Here is a 12,456-nt window from a genome sequence, read left to right as displayed (position 1 = left end):
TGTTGGAGTTTTGTCTATAAAATTGGCATTAAGATCTTTACTGAATTTGATGTTTAAGAGTCCCTAGTGTATCCCAAGCCTTACCAATACTTACAGGCTTTATCTCAAAGAGATTCATTCTATCTTCTTAGTAATCCTTCACTCTAATGAGCATTCCAAGCCCCATTTCAAGAAGAGCATAATCTCAAGCATTTTCTAGATATTAGACATTCAACTCATAGGTAAATCATTTGTTTAAATACATTATATAGGAAAATGCTTAGATCCCCTTCGTATAGGTCCACTCTCAAAATAACTTCTATAGAAGAGTGCAGAGATATAAATGCGATGAAATTTGAAGAACTTATAAGTTTCATATAAACATTTAAACTATAATTTAGAGACACCATCTACGGAGAAACACACTATCCTATAAACTTCACATAGGCAGAAGAAAGTCGAATATGAAGAGAATAGTGATGATGATGAAGATGAGGAAGAAATGAAGGAAATCACCCAAAACAAAAACATGAAAATCTTCAAGAAGAATAGAGGGAATGTAAGGTCCGTATCCTAAACCGTACTGTTCTGTAGGCTTCCGTGGTCCTCCCGGTTGAATTCGGCGACCCTCGACCTGAAATCGGCATTTGCACGTAATCCTAAGTTACAGCCCGTAGATCTAAGTCGATTCGACTTGAAACTTATATCCTAGTGACCGTGCCATCGCCGCGACTCACGCACCAATTTGATACCCAAGCCAGAAGATGTGGGCCCGCATTCATTTCAAGAAAAACGATACGCATGCGAATTCTGAGAGAATCTCTACAACCTGTCTCATCAATCAATCAATCAAGTCAAGTACACACCCTGTCACAAGTATAAGCAACCATCCCTCTCTTACACAACCTTACCCAAAGTCAACTCTCTCTTGTTGAGGATCAAATATTGCATATTAAACCCCACTTATTAGCTGGATTTACGAGCATGATACTGTTTAACGCCTTATTTTAATCATGTTGTGCTGCAAGGTGAATCTACGAGCGTGGACTGGAAAGGACGTTAAAAACATGGATTTAACACTCTGGCATCACTAAGGCATTGGACGGGATTCCAGGGGACCAAGATCGACGGAATTACACGACAGGGATCCGCGAAAATCGAGAAACTGAAGCTCAAGCGGCCTGAAAGTCAGCCAGAATGCAAGATCACTAGGTTTCCATCATCTGTTCGGCTCGAAACTTTATACATGGCTCGAGGACTAAAAACTAACCGTACACGTCAAATTTCAGCCATTGGATCCCTCTGGAAGTGCCCTAACGGATAGATCAGCCCATAAATCAGTGATTTGGGGCCCGCCTGGTATCTGAAAATGCTTCAATTTTGTTCTCAACGTCTTAAATGGAGTGACACAGAAAATGGACGGAGCAGATGTCTCACGAACATCACAGTGGACCCTACATGAACAGTGCGTGTACATAGTGTACACGCACCGGCCGTGCACCGGACGGTTAGCTCGGTCAAAGACGAGCTGACCCGTCTTCTTCTTCAGCAGTAACAGCGGACGGACGCTGTCCGTCCATTTTTCAACAGTGGGCCCCACTCGCTCTCCAGATGTTAAATCCGGACAGATCATTCACTCCAGAGTATAGGCGTAACCATCGCCTAAGAGGCGGAATTCCAGAAGACAATGGAGAGATGATTTCAGCTGTCCAAACGTAAGATGAACGGTGGAAGAAAAATATCTGTGAACCACGCCAAAACTCGACAAAAACCAGCCCATTCTGACCGAAAAATCGAGAGGAATCTGATGGACGGGGTGGATTTCATCAGAAACATCACCACGGGTCCCACTGAACACGTCAGCACGTCCACATAAGCCTTACGGGCATCCGGGAAAACCAAAAGTTGTGGACAATTGTGGGCCACCGTCCGTGAACGGATCATCGATCCAAACCGTCCATTTAATCATACAAGGGGTGCTTACTCTCACCACGCTGGCAGATTTCAAAGAGGGGAAGACTCCTCCTCTCAAACTGATTCTAAACGCAATCATGCTATGTGTTTCCTGGCGCAGAAGCAGAGTTCCGCAAGGAATCTGCTACGAATGATTCCGCACTCCAGCAGGTCGATTCTGTGGATTCTCCACCACCCCTCCTTGCTCTATAAAAGGAGAAGAAGGAGAGAGAGAGAGGGGAGGCGGGATTAGAAGGGAGAACTTGAAGCAAATAAGAGGTTTTTCTTATTTTTTTCTGTTATATTTTTTTGCTGCTTTGTTATTATTATTTTATATATTTAGCTTCATCATGTTTATGTGTGGCTGAACCTCTTAGCTAGGGCTAAGAGGTGAAGCTTGTAAAGTGATGGGAGAACTTATACGTGTGTCTTTTGTTTAGATTGAAGGAATTTTTGATTTAATTATGAGAATATTTTTAGTTTTTAATGGCCTGTTGTGATTGAAATTGCAATGGGTTTGCAATGGCTTTGAGTATTTCTTTTTCCTTATTTTGATTATGACGTCAGGAAGCCCTGTTGTTCGCTATTGTCTCATAGGCATGGTTGGATGGCGGTATCCTTCCTAACCTTCATAACCATCTGATTGGTTGGTAATTAGTTTAATTCTGATGTTGACTTTGTCTCCTGGGCATGGTTTGGTGATGGAATCTATTCTAATTCATATACTTTTCATCTCTTTAGAATTATATCAGAGGAAGTTCAGTTTAATTTCCATGATTTTTGAAGCAGGCATAAAATCTCCTGGATCTCTACAAGTGGATCCTCTGAATCCCTAGTTTCTTTCTTCTGAATTCCTTAAGTTTTAGAGTAATATTTCACTATTATTCCTCAAAAACCATTTGATTTATATTTCATCTTAATCTAGTTCTAATTCTACCTAACTTTAGATTACGTACAAGTTTCAGTCCGTTGGGATTCGACCTCGGTCTTACCGAGTTTATTACTACATCACAACCCTATACTTGGGGAGTGAACAAGTTTTTGGCGCCGTTGCCGGGGACTGACGGCTATAATTTTTTGAAATTAATTAGTTTTAGAATTAGTTTAAGATTCGGATTTTTCTAACTATAGGTCTAGGTTTTTCTGATTTCTAGAAACTAACCTGTTTTCCTGTTTTGTAGGATCCGGACATAAGTTTCTAAATTGGTAATTCCTTCCTAATTTCTCTACTTTTTCTACTTTTACAATTAGAGTTTAAATTTTAGAAATTTTCTAATTCTAGTATTTTCTTATTTTTAGGTAGAAACTTTCCTCTTTTTGTTTTTAGAAACTAGGTTAGTTATTTCCCTTTTTAGAAATTCTTTCTAATTTTCAGAAACTAACTCATCTTTCCTTTATTTCATTTTTAGAAACTTTCTAATTTTGGCTCTTTTAAAATCTAATTTTATTTCCTAATTTATTTTTTAAATTTTTTTTAGAAACTAACTTTCCTATTGTGTAGGCTTTTAAGGTAGAAATTTCTAATTCGGTAAGCTTTCTCTCTACTCTCTATTTGCTATTCTCTTTTAGTAATTTACTTTCTAGATTAGAACTTTTCTAATTTATTTTAGAAATTTCCACTCCCTTTTAGAAATCAGTTTACTGCTATCTTTGTTTTAAGGATTTTTCTTCTCTTTTAAGGTAGAAATTTCTAATTCGGTTTTTAACTTAGGGACTCCAAGTTGGTAACTTCTTTCCAAACCTCTCTTTCTTTTTAGATTTTATTTTCCTTTTTTAGGATTAGGTTTTGAATTTGATTGAGGGCTGCGAGTGTTTCATGTCCAAGTGGGCTCATGACAACACTCGACGTCTCTTGACTGAAGGAGGATTGGTTGAGGGGTTGACTATCCATCGCAGGACTAGACACCACTCGAAATCCCCTGAGTTAATTGAAGTGATGGCTGGAAACCAACCTCTTCTACCCCAACCTAGGGTGGAGGACATTCAGGATGAAAATGAGGTGTATCAAGCATCCCCGCCACGTACCTTACGAGATTATTTACAACCAGCGGGGGTGAGTACGCCCTCATGCATGATTTTTCCTGAAAATACAGGACATATGGACATCAAGCCAGGGGTTATCCAACTCTTTCCTAAGTTTCATGGGCTTGAATCTGAAGAACCATATCTACATTTGAAAGAGTTTGATGAGATCAGAGCCACTTTATATTTTCAAAATGTGTCTGAGGACACAGTCAGGCTAAGACTCTTTCCTTTTTCCTTAAAAGAGAAGGCTAAGGCGTGGTTACATTCACTGCGTCCTAGATCCATTGGCACATGGAATGATATGCAAAGGGAATTTATAAAGAAATTCTTTTCACATCATAAAACAATTACCCTTAGAAAAGCAATCATGAACTTCACCCAAAAGGAGGATGAAACATTTTACCAATGTTGGGAAAGGTTCAAGGATTTGGTCAGTTCATGCCCACAATACGGCTTTGAAACGTGGCGCATTACAAATTTTTCTATGATGGACCGACATCTTCCATGTGCCAAATGGTCGACACAATGTGTAATGGAGAATTCATTAATAAAAATGTTGACGAGGTATGGGATTACCTCGATAGTCTTGCTGAAAAAATACAATAATGAGACTATTACCCAAAGTTGAACACCACGTCTAGGGCGACTCAATTAAAGGAGAAAGGTGGATTGTATCTCTTGAAAGAAGTGGATGATCTCAAGTATAAAGTGACTACGCTCATAAAGAAAGTTGAGGCCATGGAAGGAAAGAAGGATAAGGTTAATGAAAGTGTTTGCGGCATCTGTGATTGCAACATTCATACAACTGAAAATTGCCCTACAATACCCGCCTTTCGAGAAGTGTTGAATGAACAATCCAATGCCGTAAATAATTATCAAAGACCTTTCAATGGACCAACCTCTAATACATATAATCCTGGTTGGAAAAATCATCCAAACCTTAGTTGGAGAAATGGACAAACTGCTACCCCTCAAAGTTTCTTCAATCAAAATTCAAATCAGGGGAAACCTCAAGAAGAACCGGTTCAAAATTCCATGCAAGAGCTGACCCATGCAATGCGAGATTTTATGTAAAAGATGGATTCACGTATGACGATTATAGAAAAAGGGATGTTTCCTACACAACTGCTCCCCAATCCTAAACCGCAATACGAGATAAGTGATCCCAGCTCTTCAAATTAAATGGAGCACGCTAAATCCATCACCACTCTTAGGAGTGGGAAGATCATTGATAAAACCCTTCCGGTTAGGCCCGAAAAGCCTCAAGAACCAGAAGAGGACAACAATAATGGATCTAGTGAGGCCCCACAAAAATTAGAACCGGAACTTCTAGAAAAGCCAGTTGCTCCATTTTTCCAATGATTGGTTACACCAAAACCTCTCTCTAACTCTCAAGATATCCTAGAGGTGTTGAAACAAGTGAAAGTCAACATTCCTCTACTTGATGTCGTAAAACAGATACCTTCATATGCCAAATTCCTGAAAGACTTATGCACAACCAAACGACGACAGAGTATTCAAAAGAAAATCTTCTTAACCGAGAAAGTGAGTGCCATCCTAAAACAAGACGTGCCACAGAAATTCAAAGATTCCGGTAGCCCAACCATATCATGTGTAATCGGGGACCATCGAATTGATCATGCACTTCTTGACTTAGGAGCGAGCGTCAATCTGATTCCCTACTCGGTATACAAACAGTTAGGTTTGGGTGAATTAAAACCCACCCTAACCACACTACAACTTGCTGATCGCTCTGTTCGTGTACCAAGAGGGATAATTGAGGATGTGTTGGTCCAAGTTGATAGATTTTACTACCCTGTAGATTTTATCATCCTGGACACTGAACCCATCAATAACATGAGCACTCAAATCCTCGTCATTCTTGGTCGCCCATTCCTTACCACCTCAAACGCAATTATCAATTGCAGGAATGGTGTCATGACTATGTCTTTTGGGAATATGACATTGGAGTCAAACATCTTTTTCAATAACGGCAGAAACTTAGAGGATGATGACGATTTTCACGACATTAACATGATTGACTCTTTAGTGGAAGATACGACACCTCTAACCTTATCCTCTGACCCTCTAGAGACGTGCCTGGCCCACTCCCATGATTTTGATGATGACATGATTAGGGAGACGTGTGCCTTGCTTAATACTGCACCGGTACTTGAAGTTAACCAGTGGAGGCCACAATTTGAAGAGTTGCCCCAAACTGATGTAGTGCCTCTACCGTCTAACCTCAAGCCACCAAAGCTTGACCTAAAACCTTTGCCCTCTGATTTGAAATATGTCTATTTAGGTCAAGATGAGACATACTCGGTGGTGATCTCTGCCCACCTAGAGAAAGAACAGGAGAGTATGCTCATATCTACTCTCATTGAGCATAAGGGAGCCCTTGGATGGACGATAGCAGACCTCAAGGGAATCAACCCCTCGATTTGTACTCACCGCATTTATCTTGAGGATAATGCTAAGACCGATCGGCAATTACAACATAGACTAAATCCAAATATGAGGGAAGTGGTTAAGGCCGAGGTTCTTAAACTATTAAATGTGGGTATCATATACCCCATATCCGATAGTCAATGGGTGAGTCCAACTCAGGTGGTTCCTAAGAAGTCCGGGATCACCATCGTAGCCAATGCTAATAATGAACTCGTGCCAACTAGAGTTACTACTGGTTGGAGAATGTGCATTGACTATAGGAAGCTGAATACCGTCACGTGGAAGGACCACTTTTCTTTGCCCTTCATTGATCAAATCTTGGAAAGGCTAGCTGGTCATTCCTATTACTGTTTCCTTGACGGGTATTCGGGCTACAATCAGATTGAAATCACCCCTGAGGACCAGGAAAAGACTACATTTACATGTCCCTATGGCACCTTTGCCTACAGAAGGATGCCATTCGGATTATGTAATGCCCCTGCCACCTTTTAGTGATGTATGATGAGTATTTTTTCTGACATGGTGGGGAAATATCTAGAGGTCTTCATGGACGATTTCTCTGTTTTTGGTTCATCTTTCAGCGAGTGCTTAGAGAGTCTTAAATGTGTGCTGAAAAGATGTGAAGAGAAGAACTTGGTACTTAATTGGTAGAAGTGTCATTTCATAGTTCATAAGGGAATTGTCCTTGGACATATTATCTCGTCCAAAGGAATCGAGGTAGATAAGGCAAAAATCGATCTTATCTTAACCTACCTCCACCCAAGAACATCAGAGATGTGCGATCCTTTTTAGGACACGCAAGGTTTTATAGACGATTCATAAAGGACTTTAGTCTCCTCTCTCATCCCTTATGTAATCTTTTACAAAAGGACGCACCATATGAGTGGACTGAACAATGTCAGGAAGCTTTCACCAAGCTTAAGGGCATGTTAACCACTGCACCTATCATGCAACCACCTAATTGGAGCCTTCCTTTTGAACTTATGTGCGACGCTTTTGATTATGCTCTTGGAGCGGTTCTAGGCCAGAGAAAAGATAAGAGGCCCTACGTCATTCATTACGCAAGTAGAACTTTAAATTCTGCCCAAGTGAACTACTCAACTACGGAAAAGGAACTCCTAGCCGTAGTGTTCGCTTTGGATAAATTTAGGTCCTACTTGATCGGATCCAAGATCATTATCTACACAGATCATGCGGCACTTAAGTATCTTCTTTCTAAGAATGATTCTAAGCCCCGCCTGATACGATGGATCCTTCTACTCCAAGAATTTGATTTGAAAATTAAAGATTAAAAGGGAGTAAAGAACGTAGTGGCCGATCATCTGTCTCGCCTTAATACCTTTGATTTTCTTGAAACGACACATATCAATGACATGTTCCCTGATGAACAATTGTTCAGAGTCTCTCATTCACCTTGGTTCGCTGATATTGCTAATTATCTTGCCACAGGTTCCATACCGACACAGTGGACTGCGCAAGATAAGAAGAAATTTTTCACCAAGGTACATAACTTTTTCTGGGACGATCCATATTTATTTAAATATTACCCAGACCAAATCTTGAGGAGATGTGTGCCAGACGATGAGCATCAGAGTATCATCTCCTTTTATCACTCACAGGCCTGTGGTGGTCACTTTTCTGCTAAAAAGACCACAGCCAAGATTTTGCAGTGTGGCTTTTATTGGCCCACTATGTTCAGGGACACTCATGAGTTTTGCAAGGCTTGTGAGCGTTGTCAAAAACTGGGAGCATTATCCCGTCGAAATATGATGCCTTTGAATCTCATCCTTATCATAGAAGCATTTGACTACTGGGGCATCGATTTCATGGGACCATTCCCCCAATCATTTAGAAATTTGTATATTTTGCTCGTCGTAGATTATGTCACTAAATGGGTCGAAGCAATTCCATGCCGAAAGAATGAGCATTGCACGGTCATTAAATTCTTAAAAGAGAACATCCTTTCGTGGTTCGGGATGCCTCGAGCCATCATTGGTGATGGGGGCTCACACTTTTGTAATAGACCATTCGAGAGCTTAATGAAAAAATACGGTACCTCTCATAAGGTGAGCACCCCATACCATCCACAAACAAGTGGACAAGCTGAGATTTCCAATAGGGAGATCAAACATATCCTAAAGAAAACGGTTAACCCTGATCGTAAGGATTGGTCAATCCAATTGACCGATGCCTTATGGGCATACCGTACTGCTTTTAAAACCCCTATTGGAACGTCTCCCTTTAGACTTGTCTATGGAAAAGCTTGTCACTTGCCTGTGGAGTTGGAACATAAAGCGTACTGGGCGATCAAAAATCTGAATTTCAATCTGGACAACGCTGGCTCGCTACGTAAACTTCAATTAAATGAACTTGAAGAAATACGGAACGATGCGTACGAGAACTCGAGAATTTACAAAGACAGAATGAAGGCATTTCATGACCAACGTATTCTACGGAAATCATTCACACCTGGTCAGAAAGTCATTTTATATAATTCTTGATTACATCTTTTTCCAGGTAAGCTTCGATCTCGTTGGACTGGCCCTTACATTGTGGTCACTGCGTATCCTCATGGGGCCGTTGAGATAAGAGATTCTGACAATGGCAAGTTGTTTAAAGTAAATGGACATCGCTTAAAGCCATTTATCGAGAAATTTAATTTAGAGGACATGTGCATACCTCTGACTGATCCTGTTTACCAGGATTGATCTCCTAGTCTGATGGAGGTATAGGTAGGTTTTCTGTTTTCATAGGACTAGGATAGTTTCATTTATGCTATTTTACGATAGATGGTAAACTTAGCGCTCCTGGGAGCCAACACAGCTTTTCATTCTGTTCCATTTTCCTGGTTAGTTAGTTCAATGTTTGTGGGTAACATTGCTGCAAACCCTCACGAGACTACAACTCGTCCACTAGGGGCAACCTAGGGGTTTAAAGGCTTGTTGCATACGCTAAATGCAATCGATAGCACCTGCGAAAGTGGTATAGGTAGGATTTTATTATTTTTATTTCACTGCTGTTGGTTTCTCTCTTGTGCTGACCCGCTCTTACGTAGATATCTTGGGAAAGCCTCTTGATTAATTCGTTCAGGTACTATCTTTCCATCACTCCTCTTATATTTTCGTTGTCCCATGTGCATTGCATGTTTGTTTCTTTTACATTGAGGACAATGTAGATTTTAGGTTGGGGGTGGGAGATTAGGTTTCCTAATCAGTGTTTTCTTGGTCTTGAGCGAAAATTGTGAAAATTGTGAAAATTTTAAATTTTTCTGAAATTTCGTATGAATTCAAAGTGATTTTGATGGCCATCTGAGACACTTAGAATTGTAAAATACATGATGTTAGTAATTTATGACTCTTGGATTCAGTTATCTGTTAGATTTCATAGCTAAGTTTGAATTGTTAATCCATTATTAAAAGTTGTAAACATTGATTGAGTCATGAATTCTCAGGACACATCTCGCTTGTATATTAAGGTTTCAGTTCGATATTGAAATGTAACTTGGTGATCATTAAGCATGGAAGGAACCAACCTGGGGAATTGTCCATTTTGTTCAATACAAAGGGTTCATCAAAAAAAAAAAAAAAAAAGAAGGAATGAATGAAAGAAAGAAAAAGAATACCCAGTTAAAAAAACAGTTGTCATCAGGAAGGGTTGGGTGTACGATCTTCAACATAGGTTTGCTCCTTATAGGTGTGGATGTGATTCCCTTTTCCCCTCAATAGAAAAATCAAAAGTTGGAAGAATAAAAATGAAAAAAAAGAAAAAAAAAAGAAAAAAAAAGAGAGAATTGTAAGGCAATTTCTGGTTTAGGTTTTGGTTGTCTTGAATGCTTAGTCGATCATCAATGTATCATAGGAATGCTCAGTCGATCATCAATGTCGTGATTACACTATACACCCATGGAACTCGATGTTTAGAATGTTCTAATTAATGGATTAATATTGTGAAATTGATTATGAAGTTTACCGTGAGCTTGATTCCAGAAAGAAAAATTCTACTCACCATTCATGAATCTCAGATTTCTCGCATCCTGATTATTTGTTCATAAGTCACTCAGGTTTTAAGGAATTGTTTTGTATTTCTGAAATTATTTTTCACATACTTTCCTCGAGACTAGCAAAATGCTGGTTGGGGGTTGTGTTGAGGATCAAATATTGCATATTAGACCCCACTTATTAGCTGGATTTACGAGCATGATACTGTTTAACGCCTTATTTTAATCATGTTGTGCTCAAGGTGAATCTACGAGTGTGGACTGAAAAGGACGTTAAAAACATGGATTTAACACTCTGGCATCACTAAGGCATTGGACGGGATTCCAGGGGACCAAGATCGACGGAATTACACGACAGGGATCTGCGAAAATCGAGAAACTGAAGCTCAAGCGGCCTGAAAGTCAGCCAGAATGCAAGATCACTGGGTTTCCATCATCTGTTCAGCTCGAAACTTTATACGTGGCTCGAGGACCAAAAACTAACCGTACACGTCAAATTTCAGCCATTGGATCCCTTTGGAAGTGGCCCAACGGACAGATCAGCCCATAAATCAGTGATTTGGGGCCCGCCTGGTATCTGAAAATGCTTCAATTTTGTTCTCAACGTCTTAAATGGAGTGACATAGAAAATGGACGGAGCGGATGTCTCACGAACATCACAGTGGACCCTACATGAACAGTGCGTGTACATAGTGTACACGCACAGGCCGTGCACCGGACGGTTAGCCCGGTCAAAGACGGGATGACCCGTCTTCTTCTTCCGCAATAACAGCGGACGGACACTGTCCGTCCATTTTTCAACAGTGGGCCCCACTCACTCTCCAGATGTTAAATCCGGACCGATCATTCACTCTAGAGTATAGGCGTAACCATCGCCTAGGAGGCGGAATTCCAGAAGACAATGGAGAGATGATTTCAACTGTCCAAACGTAAGATGAACTGTGGAAGAAAAATATCTGTGGACCACGCCAAAACTCGACAAAAACCAGCCCATTCTGACCGAAAAAACGAGAGGAATCTGATGGACGAGGTGGATTTCATCAGAAACATCACCACGGGTCCCACCGAACACGTCAGCGCGTCCACCTAAGCCTTACGCGCGTCCAGGAAAACCGAAAGTTGCGGGCAGTTGCGGGCCACCGTCCGTGAACGGATCATCGATCCAAACCGTCCATTTGATCATACAAGGGGTGCTTACTCTCACCACGCTGGTAGATTTCAAAGAGGGGAAGACTCCTCCTCTCAAACTAATTCCAAAGGCAATCATGCTATGCGTTTCCTGGTGCAGAAGCAGAGTTCCGCAAGGAATCTGCTACGAATGATTCTGCACTCTAGCAGGTCGATTCTGTGGATTCTCCACCACCCCTTCTTGCTCTATAAAAGGAGAAGAAGGAGAGAGAGAGAGAGAGAGAGAGAGAGAGAGAGAAAGAGAGGGGAGGGGGGATTAGAAGCGAGAACTTGAAGCAAATAAGAGGTTTTTCTTGTTTTTTTTCTATTATATTTTTTTGCTGCTTTGTTATTATTATTTTATATATTTAGCTTCATCATGTTTATGTGTGGCTGAACCTCTTAGCTAGGGCTAAGAGGTGAAGCTTGTAAAGTGATGGGAGAACTTATGTGTGTGCCTTTTGTTTAGATTGAAGGGATTTTTTATTTAATTATGGGAATATTTTTAGTTTTTAATGGCCTGTTGTGATTGAAATTACAATGGGTTTGCAATGACTTTGAGTATTTCTTTTTCCTTATTTTGATTATGACGTCAGGAAGCCCTGTTGTTCGCCATTGTCTCATAGGCATGGTTGGATGGCGGTATCCTTCCTAACCTTCATAACCATCTGATTGGTTGGTAATTAGTTTAATTCTGTTGTTGACTTTGTCTCCTGGGCATGGTTTGGTGATGGAATCCATTCTAATTCATATATTTTTCATCTCTTTAGAATTATATCAGAGGAAGTTCAGTTTAATTTTCATGATTTTTGAAGCAGGCATAAAATCTCCCTGATCTCTATAAGTGGATCCTCTGAATCCCTAGTTTCTTTCTTCTGAATTCC

At 40.4% G+C, this 12,456-nt stretch overlaps 1 non-coding gene across 1 annotated transcript; it reads right to left on the bottom strand.

Annotated features, from left to right (window-relative positions):
- Positions 1–4,306: 4,306 nt before the first annotated feature.
- LOC131252376 (small nucleolar RNA R71) lies at positions 4,307–4,413 on the bottom strand. Its single transcript, XR_009174400.1, has one exon. It is a non-coding gene; the product is annotated as a small nucleolar RNA R71 (small nucleolar RNA).
- Between the last annotated feature and the right edge of the window lie 8,043 nt (positions 4,414–12,456).

This window comes from Magnolia sinica, chromosome 7 (genome assembly GCF_029962835.1).
Source record: "Magnolia sinica isolate HGM2019 chromosome 7, MsV1, whole genome shotgun sequence".
Classification (NCBI taxonomy): Eukaryota; Viridiplantae; Streptophyta; class Magnoliopsida; order Magnoliales; family Magnoliaceae; genus Magnolia; species Magnolia sinica.
This window is presented reverse-complemented; position numbering and strand designations above follow the sequence as displayed.